Source organism: Rutidosis leptorrhynchoides, chromosome 4 (genome assembly GCF_046630445.1).
Source record: "Rutidosis leptorrhynchoides isolate AG116_Rl617_1_P2 chromosome 4, CSIRO_AGI_Rlap_v1, whole genome shotgun sequence".
Classification (NCBI taxonomy): Eukaryota; Viridiplantae; Streptophyta; class Magnoliopsida; order Asterales; family Asteraceae; genus Rutidosis; species Rutidosis leptorrhynchoides.
In genome coordinates this window covers 634,167,600-634,178,626 of record NC_092336.1, presented here as the reverse complement: position 1 = coordinate 634,178,626, position 11,027 = coordinate 634,167,600, and the positions used below count along the sequence as shown (strand labels likewise).

Genomic DNA, 11,027 nt, shown 5'->3' with positions numbered 1-11,027 from the left:
ATAACCCTTACACCTTTGCCTTTAGTTAGGATTTGATTGACACTTAATATGAGCCTGCAAAAACAAATTTAGAACTCCCTTATGAGTCCCAACAGCCCACGGCCAACAGCAACAGCAACAGCAGCAGAATATTTTGTGCAGTTTTTTTTGCAAGTATCACTTGATGTTTTATGCATGTGTGTCAGACTTCTAGTCAAGGGACATGCATATATGGAATTGTGTTATAGAAAGCAACAAGAATAAGCATAGGATGGTCTTTCTTGGGGCATAAAAAACTGCCCACCATCACCACATTTTATAAATAAACTTTTTTATTTATAAAAGTTGTATAAAACCCATTTATTGTCATGTTACTTATATATTTTATAAACCTTTTATAAAATATAACACAATATAATTATTTAAACCTATAAATAATTAAATATAAATTATCCAAATAATTTATCTCAAGTGATAATATTTTAGAAAACCGATTTTCTAAAATCCAAGTGTCGCTTATTTATTTAACGATCCAATCGTTAAGATTAAATACGTATAAGGTGTCGATAAGCTTGTTATTGGGTATGACCCGACTTGGATCATAACATGTTGGCCACATTAATTTTATATGACTCTCGGGCATACGAAATACCTTCAGATTTTCTATGTAACTTTCACAAATTCAACTAACATTTCCTTTTCTTTAGGCGACAAATTGGATACTAATCGGTTACATAACTTAAAGTTCCCATTAATCCTAGCATCTTGAATCCGTTTATAAAGTTTCTTCGTTGAACTGTTAAAAACGGGTTCATCTAATTTCGTATCAACAACGGGGTTCTTTTTTATCAGGTCATCATTGGTTGTTGCTTCATCTTTCCCACACTTAGGCGTTTTCATTGGTTCAACAGTTTTGGTTGGTGGAGATCTAAACTTTCGGTTCACAAAGGTAACCAATTTGTCATCATCCCTAAGTGTAATTCTACCTTCTCTTACATCAATGAATGCTTCGGTGGTTGCTAAAAATGGGCGACCTAAAATTAGAGGAATATCAAGGTCTTCCTATATATTAATAACTATAAAGTTTGCAACAAAGGTCAAACTTCCCACTTTAACAAGTAAATTATCGGCTATTCCAACCGGGTGTTTAATGGTTTGATCAAATAATTGAACACCTATTCTAGTTGGTCTTAATTTACCAACACCTAATCTTTTGTATAAGGAAAGAGGCATAACATTTGCACTTGCTCCTAAATCTGCGAGTCCATTATACATAGCACCATCATTAAGCAAGCAAGAAATGATAAATTCACCAGGGTCTCCTACTTTAGTAAGTAGAGTTGGTTTGTTAACCTTTTCCAAGTGATCTTTTCTTGGTTCTTTCACTTCTACTTGAACTTCTTGTTCACATTTTTCTTCTTTTCTTGGAATTGGAGATTTGTATAGGAATTCTTCTTCATCACTCCAATTTGAAGCTTCCCCGTCTTTCAATTTTGGTTTTTCATATGTTATTGATAACATATATATGTTTTCATTCTGAGGGTTTTCTTGAGTGGTGAAATTATGATTGACTTCATTGTCAACTTCCATCGGACCTTGTATGTAATGTTTAACTCTGTGACCATTAACTTTAAATTCAATCCCATTTGAATTTATTAACTCTATTGTTCCGTATGGGAAAACTCTTTTGACTATGAATGGTCCAGACCATCTTGATTTCAATTTTCCAGGAAATAGCTTGAATCGTGAATTGAAAAGAAGGACTCTGTCTCCTTCTTTAAATTCTTTTGAACTTCTGATTCTTTTATCATGCCATTTCTTCGTTCTTTCTTTATAGATTAACGAATTTTCATATGCTTCATGTCTTAATTCTTCTAATTCTTTTAGTTGACTTAATCATAGACGTCCAGCTTCTTGCAAATCAAGATTACATGTCTTCAAAGCCCAAAATGCTTTGTTCTCAATTTCTACTGGAAGATGACATGCTTTTTCGTAAACGAGTTTAAAAGGTGTAGTTCCAATTGGAGTTTTGTAGGCTGTTCTAAAAGCCCAGAGTGCATCTTCAAATTTCATGGACCATTCCTTCGGATTTGATCCTACGGTTTTCTCTAGAATACGTTTTAAAGCTCGGTTGGTATTTTCAACTTGTCCACTTGTTTGTGGATGATAAGCGGTTGAGATTTTATGAGTTACTCCATATCTTTTGAGAACTTTCTCAAGTTGATTATTACAAAAGTGAGTACCCCGATCACTTATTAAAGCTTTCGGTGTTCCAAACCTTGCAAAAAGACGTTTTAAGAAGTTGACTACAACCCGTGCATTGTTAGTTGGGAGAGCTTGTGCTTCCGCCCATTTAGATACATAATCAATGGCAACGAGAATGTAGAGATTATTATGAGATTTTGGAAATGGACCCATAAAGTCAATACCCCAAACATTAAATACTTGACATACTTGAATGACATTTTGTGGCATTTCATCACGTTGACTTACTTTTTCGGCCCTTTGACAAGCATCACAGGATTTACAAAGAAGGTGCGCGTCTTTGAAAATTGTAGGCCAATAGAATCCAGCGTCGTAAACTTTTCTTGCTGTAAGTTGAGGCCCATAATGCCCTCCTGTTGGTCCTGTGTGACAATGGTTTAAGATTTGACTAGCTTCATCCCCGAATACACATCGGCGTATTATTCCTTCGGGACAACTTTTAAACAAATGTGGATCTTCCCAGAAATAGTGTTTTATATCACTAAAGAATTTCTTTCGTTTTTGGTACGACAACCCTTTTTCAAGGAATCCACATACTAAGTAGTTTTCAAAGTCTGCAAACCATGGAATTTCATTATAATCGATCTTCAATAGATATTCATCAGGAAAGTTATCTTGTATGGCCGATTCATTTAGAACTTCTAATTCGGGATTTTCAAGACGAGAAAGATGATCAGCAGCGAGATTTTCTGCTCCCTTTTTGTCTCGGATTTCAATATCGAACTCTTGTAAGAGTAAGATCCAACGGATTAATCGTGGTTTGGCATCTTGTTTTGAAAATAGGTATCTAAGAGCAGAATGGTCAGTATAGACCGCCGTTTTTGATTGAACGAGATATGAACGAAATTTGTCAAAAGCAAAGACAATAGCAAGGAGTTCTTTTTCAGTAGTTGTGTAATTCATTTGTGCTCCTTGTAACGTCTTACTAGTGTAATAAATAGGTTGAAATCATTTTTCAATCCTTTGACCTAAAACGGCTCCCATTGCAAAATCACTTGCATCACACATGAGTTCAAATGGTAGATTTCAATTTGGAGTTATCATGATCGGCGCATTAGTGAGTTTTTCTTTAAGAATATTAAAAGATTTGATGCATTCATCCGAAAAGATGAATGGAGCATCCTTTTCTAGGAGTTTATTCATAGGAGTGGCAATTTTAGAAAAATCTTTTTTGAAACGTCGGTAAAAACCGGCATGTCCTAGAAAACTCCTAACTCCTCTAACATTGGTGGGATGTGTAAGTTTAGCAATTACATCTACTTTAGCTCTATCCACTTCAATTCCTTCCTTTGAAATTTTATGACCAAGAATGATGCCTTCTTTAACCATGAAATGATATTTCTCTCAATTAAGTACTAGATTTGATTGTTCGCATCTAATAAGCATTCGTTCAAGATTAACTAGACATGTTTCAAAAGTATCACCGAAGACTGAAAAGTCATCCATGAAAACTTCCATGCATTCTTCTATCATGTCGTGAAAAATCGCCATCATGCACCTTTGAAAGGTTGCAATGGCGTTGCAAAGTCTAAATGGCATGCGTTTGTAAGCAAAAGTACCATAAGGGCATGTGAATGTTGTTTTCTCTTGGTCCTTGGGTGCGATTGGAATTTGAAAGTATCCGGAGAAACCGCCAAGAAAACAATAGTAACTGTTTTCGGCTAATCTTTCCAACATTTGATCAATGAAAGGTAAGGGAAAGTGATCTTTTCTGGTGGCGTCATTTAATTTTCTATAATCAATACAAACTCGCCATCCTGTTACAGTCCTAGTAGGAATAAGCTCATTTTTTTCATTTGTGATGACAGTCATGCCACCCTTCTTAGGTACGCATTGAATTGGGCTTACCCATGGACTATCAGAGATTGGATAAATTAAGCCTGCATCTAGCAGTTTAATAATTTCTTTCGTAACAACATCTTGCATATTAGGATTTAGTCTTCGTTGGCGTTGCACATAGGTTTTATGGCCTTCTTTCATAAGGATTTTATGTGTGCAATACGAAAGACTTATGCCTTTAATGTCATGAATCTTCCATGCAATAGCTGGTTTATGAGCTTTTAGCACAGAAATGAGTCGAGATTTTTCATTTTCCGTAAGAGAAGACGATATTATTACAGGTAATTCAGATTCACCATGTAAATAAGCATATTCCAAATGGTTTGGAAGTGGCTTCAACTCTAATATTGGTGATTCTTCTATCGATGATTTGTATCGATATCTGTCTTCTTCTTTTAGCATTTGAAGTTCTTCTGTTGTTGGTTCATATTCATTAGCCATAAGTGTAGCTAATATTTCAGCTTCATCAATTGGTTCAATTCCTTCGCCTAAAGAACATTCTAATATTCCTTGTAATTCTAGAAATTCTTCTAACAATTCTGCATGTGAATCTATAGTTTGAATATAATAACATGTATCATCTGCAGATTTCGGTTGTTGCATGGCTCTATCAACAGAAAAGGTAACACTCTCGTCCTCTATACTTAGGGTCAGTTTCTTACCAAACACGTCTATTATTGCTTTAGCCGTGTTTAAGAAGGGTCTTCCTAATATAAGAGGAACTCGAGAATCTTCTTCCATGTCTAGAATAACAAAATCTACTGGAAATACTAAAGTACCAACTTTAACTAGCATGTTCTCCATTATCCCCCTAGGATATTTTACTGATCGATCGGCTAGTTGTATGCTTATTCGTGTTGGTTTCAATTCTCCAAGGTCTAGTTTAGTGTATAATGAATACGGCATTAAATTTATACTAGTACATAAGTCTGCCAATGCTTCTATTGAACTAAGACTACCCAGAAAATATGGAATTGTGAAACTTCCTGGATCTGAGAGTTTTTCTAGTAGCTTATTCAACAGCACTGTAGAACAATTAGCATTCATTGTAACAGCCGAGAGTTCTTCCATTTTCTTTCTATTTGTGATTAGATCTTTCAGAAATTTAGCATATCTTGGCATTCCTGATATCACATCAATGAAAGGAAGATTGACATTTATTTGTTTAAACATATCCAAGAATTTGGATTGCTCGGCTTCAAATATTTCTTTTCTCATTTTACTTGGGGTAAGGAGGCGGTGGTTGGTATGGTTTAACATAAGGCTTTGACTTAACTGTGTTATCTTCATTAACCTTTTTAACTACCGGTTCTTTTTCCTTTTCTTGCTCAGATTGTGATTCTTGTGGAGTAGGAATAGAGTCATCAGAAATTTCAGGTATTTCAGGTGGTTTAAGTGTAATACCACTTCTCGTGGTAATGGCTTTAGCTGTTTCATTCCGAGGATTAGCATTTGTATCGCTAGCTAGACTCCCTGGTTTTCTTTCACCTATCAACCTTGCTAGGTTGCTTACTTCTTGTTCCAGATTTTGAATAGAAGATTGTTGATTTCTAAATGCTTGAGCATTTTGTTCATTAGTTTGTTTCTGAGATGTGAAAAATTGAGTTTGAGATTCAACTAGCTTCGACATTATGTCTTCCAAATTTGGCTTTTTATCATCGGTTTGTGGTGGTTTATTTTGAAAAATAGGTCTTTGCTGATTGTAAGTATTATTGGATACTTGCTGATTGCTAGGACCTTGTTGATCGTTGTATGGAACATTTCGGTTATAATTCTAGTTTTGATTGTAGTTTGGTCTTGGCGGTTGATAATTACTTTGATAATTATTTTCAGGCCTTTGGTTCATGTATGAAACATTCTCTCTTTGTTCCATTGTTTGTTCAATACTGAGACAATCTTTTTTCAAATGTGGTCCTCCACACTGCTCACAACTAATTCGTATTGCGTGAATATCCTTAGTCATCTTTTTCATTCGTCTCTCGAAAGCATCTATCTTTGCGGAAATGAAATCAAAGTCATGGCTAGAATCGGCTCTAGCCGCTTTAGATGATCTAACGATATCTTTTTCTTGATGCCACTCATGTGAGTAGGAAGCAGTGTTATCAATAATTTTGTAAGCTTCAGTTGCGGTTTTCTTCATAATGGAACCACCAGCTGCTATGTCGATGTCTTTTCGTGTAGTAATATCACATCCTTGATAGAATATTTGTACTATTTGATAAGTGTCTAAACCATGTTGAGGACATCCTCTCAACAATTTTTCAAATCTTGTCCATGCCTCATATAATGTTTCATTTGGCTTTTGTATGAACGTAACTATTTCTCCTTGAAGTCTCACAGCTTTAGATACCGGAAAGAATTGTTTAAGAAATTTTTCAACTAAAACATCCCATGTATCAATCGCCCCTTCAGGTAACGATTCTAACCAATCTTTGGCTTCTCCCTTTAAAGTCCAGGAAAATAACATGAGATATATCTGTTCATCCTCAACTTCTCGGATCTTGAATAGAGTACAAATCCTATTGAAGGTACGAAGATGTTCATTTGGATCTTCCTTCGGCGCACCACTAAATTGGCATTGATTAGTTACCATGTGTAGGATTTGTCCTTTGATTTCATAATCTGGCGCATTAATATCTGGTTGAGTAATTGCGTGATCTTGGCCAGTGCGTTTAGCCCTTATTCGGTCTTCCATACTTAGAGGTTCCAGATTTTCCATGATTGAATTTGTTGAATCTGAATCACTAGAGGATTCTGACTTAATGGTTTCTTCCTCGACAATCTCTGGATGAGTGATTTGTGGTTCAGGAGGAATGATTAGTGGTTCAGGATCTCTGAATTCTCCCTGAATATCCTCCGGATTCTCAATTGTGAGGTCGGGTTCAAAAAATGGATTATCGGAAATTTGAATTGGAGTACTTGGTCGACTAGATGACGATTCTAAAGAAAAATCAACGGCGACAATGTTGGCTAGATGTCTTGATCAAGTTACAGGTGGTGAACGTATGAAAGGTGGTGAACGTTTTGCTCGGTGCATTCACTAAATGTCCTATTAGTTATAAAAGATAAAAATTATATAAGCTATCAAATTAATAGACTTTTCTGATTTTGCCTACGTTTCGAATAGCCAATAGATGCAGCAGGTAGCCAGGACCCTTTAAATCGGAAGCCCACAACTCGCCACTAACAAATCCAACTATTACTACTAACCAGAAAATTTTGGATGTCTATCAATTTAACCGCTTAAAATAATTTTTCGTCGAAATTTAAAGAAAATAAATAAAATTCTATGTCCTAAAACTAGAGCGTCGAGAAATAAGAAAGAAAAATAGTGCGTCGTAAAACGTCAAAAAATAAAAGGTCAAAAAATAAAAATAAGAAAATAAAGCGTCGAAAATTAAAATTCTAAAAACTAAATATTAACAATTGCGTCTAAAGGTATTAAAGCTTAAAGGAATTCTATATCCAAAACGGCGATAACTTAAAAAGTACTAAAATCTTAAAACGGCTTCGCAAAATTCTAAAGCACCTAAATCTTAGTCTAAAGAAAAAGCACTTAAGGAATTTTACGGAAAAGCCTAAAAATCTAGAAATAAAAATAACTACGGCAAAAACTATATCTTAAAACTAGTTACGAACGAAAAATATACAAAATTACGCTTGAACGATTAAAATGATACGAAATATAAAAATAAAACTTAAAGTTATAAAAATACAATTTTTATATTATTTTTATATAAAGTATTTTATAAAAATATTAGCTTTATATATTAATAAAACTAATTAAAACTTAAAAATACATGATAATGCTAAAAACGAACATATATTTCATAGCATTATTCCTCAAGAAAGACAAGCTTTTAGTTGCAATTGTTCTATTTACAAGTGATATTCGTTTAAATAATAAAAGGTGAAGACAAAAGACAGATTCGACGAATTGAAGACGCAAACGACCAAAAAGCTCAAAAGTACAAAAGACAATCAAAAAGGTTCCAATTATTGATAAGAAACGTCTCGAAATTACAAGAGTACAAGATTCAAAACGCAAAGTACAAGATATTAAATTGTACGCAAGGACGTTCGAAAATTCGGAACCGGGACCAGAGTCAACTCTCAACGCTCGACGCAACGGACTAAAAATTACAAGTCAACTATGCACATAAATATAATATAATATTTAAATAATTCTTATAATTATTTATATATTATAATAATTAATAAAAACCGTCGGCAAGAAAGACTCCAAAGGGACTGAGCTGTAATTTCATTCTCCGCGACTCGCGGAGTTTGAAGGGTATTTCACCGCGAGTCGCGGAGCCCCAAATTCAGAAACCCCCTATATAGCTCGCGCATTCTGATCGCAAATCATCATCTTTTTCTTCTTCTCCTCATACATAAAATATATATATATATTTATAATTTATATTTTAATTTTAATTATAATTCTAATAATAAGGGTATGTTAGCAAATGTTCTAAAGGTGTAAGTCGAAATTCTGTCCGTGTAACGCTACGCTATTTTTAATCATTGTAAGTTATGTTCAACCTTTTTACATTAATGTCTCGTAGCTAAATTATTATTATGCTTATTTAAAACGAAGTAATCATGATGTTGGGATAATTACTAAAATTGGGTAATTGGGCTTTGTACCATAATTGGGGTTTGGACAAAAGAACGACACTTGTGGAAATTAGACTATGAGCTATTAATGGGCTTTATATTTGTTTAACTAAATGATAGTTTGTTAATGTTAATATAAAGATTTACAATTGGGCGTCCCTATAAATTACCATATACACTCAATCGGACACGATGGGCGGGGTATTTATATGTACGAATAATCGTTCATTTAACCGGACACGGGAATAGATTAATAGCCACTATATTGCTAAAAACGAACATATATTTCATAGCATTATTCCTCAAGAAAGACAAGCTTTTAGTTGCAATTGTTCTATTTACAAGTGATATTCGTTTAAATAATAAAAGGTGAAGACAAAAGACAGATTCGACGAATTGAAGACGCAAACGACCAAAAAGCTCAAAAGTACAAAAGACAATCAAAAAGGTTCCAATTATTGATAAGAAACGTCTCGAAATTACAAGAGTACAAGATTCAAAACGCAAAGTACAAGATATTAAATTGTACGCAAGGACGTTCGAAAATTCGGAACCGGGACCAGAGTCAACTCTCAACGCTCGACGCAATGGACTAAAAATTACAAGTCAACTATGCACATAAATATAATATAATATTTAAATAATTCTTATAATTATTTATATATTATAATAAATAATAAAAACCGTCGGCAAGAAAGACTCCAAAGGGACTGAGCTGTAATTTCATTCTCTGCGACTCGCGGAGTTTGAAGGGTATTTCACCGCGAGTCGCGAAGCCCCAAATTCAGAAACCCCCTATAAAGCTCGCGCATTCTGATCGCAAATCATCATCTTTTTCTTCTTCTCCTCATACGTAAAATATATATATATATATATATATATTTATAATTTATATTTTAATTTTAATTATAATTCTAATAATAAGGGTATGTTAGCAAATGTTCTAAAGGTGTAAGTCGAAATTCTGTCCGTGTAACGCTACGCTATTTTTAATCATTGTAAGTTATGTTCAACCTTTTTACATTAATGTCTCGTAGCTAAATTATTATTATGCTTATTTAAAACGAAGTAATCATGATGTTGGGCTAATTACTAAAATTGGGTAATTGGGCTTTGTACCATAATTGGGATTTGGACAAAAGAACGACACTTGTGGAAATTAGACTATGAGCTATTAATGGGCTTTATATTTGTTTAACTAAATGATAGTTTGTTAATGTTAATATAAAGATTTACAATTGGGCGTCCCTATAAATTACCATATACACTCAATCGGACACGATGGGCGGGGTATTTATATGTACGAATAATCGTTCATTTAACCGGACACGGGAATGGATTAATAGCCACTAGAATAATTAAAACAGGGGTGAAATTATGTACAAAGGACACTTGGTATAATTGATAACAAAATATTAAAACCTTGGGTTACACTCAGTCGACATCCTGGTGTAATTATTAAACAAAGTATTAAAATCTTGTTACAGTTTAAGTCCCCAATTAGTTGGAATATTTAACTTCGGGTATAAGGATAATTTGACGAGGACACTCGCACTTTATATTTATGACTGATGGACTGTTATGGACAAAAACCAGACGGACATATTAAATAATCCAGGACAAAGGACAATTAACCCATGGGCATAAAACTAAAATCAACACGTCAAACATCATGATTACGGAAGTTTAAATAAGCATAATTCTTTTATTTCATATTTAATTTCCTTTATTTTATATTTAATTGCACTTCTAATTATCGCATTTTTATTGTTATTGTATTTAATCGCACTTTTAATTATCGTACTTTTTAATTATCGCAATTTTATTTTATCGCACTTTTATTATTCGCAATTTCATTTATTGTTATTTACTTCATGCTTTAATTTAAGTCTTGTATTTATTTTTAATATTTTACATTTGGTTTTAACTGCGACTAAAGTTTTAAAATCGACAAACCGGTCATTAAACGGTAAAAACCCCCCTTTATAATAATAATATTACTTATATATATATTTGTATTTTTATAAAAGTAAACTAATATAGCGTTGAGCTTTGTTTAAAAAAGATTCCCTGTGGAACGAACCGGACTTACTAAAAACTACACTACTGTACGATTAGGTACACTGCCTATAAGTGTTGTAGCAAGGTTTAAGTATATCCATTCTATAAATAAATAAATATCTTGTGTAAAATTGTATCGTATTTAATAGTGTTTCGTTGTAAAATTTAATAGTATTATATACCACTCCGCTACCACATCAAGTATTTTTGGCGCCGCTGCCGGGGACTTCTCTTAAAAGCCGGAAGCGCAACGCTAATATAAA

At 33.7% G+C, this 11,027-nt stretch overlaps 1 non-coding gene across 1 annotated transcript; it reads left to right on the top strand.

Moving 5' to 3' along the window:
- Window positions 1-6,311: 6,311 nt before the first annotated feature.
- LOC139845674 (small nucleolar RNA R71) lies at window positions 6,312-6,418 on the top strand. Its single transcript, XR_011758438.1, has one exon. It is a non-coding gene; the product is annotated as a small nucleolar RNA R71 (small nucleolar RNA).
- Window positions 6,419-11,027: the final 4,609 nt, after the last annotated feature.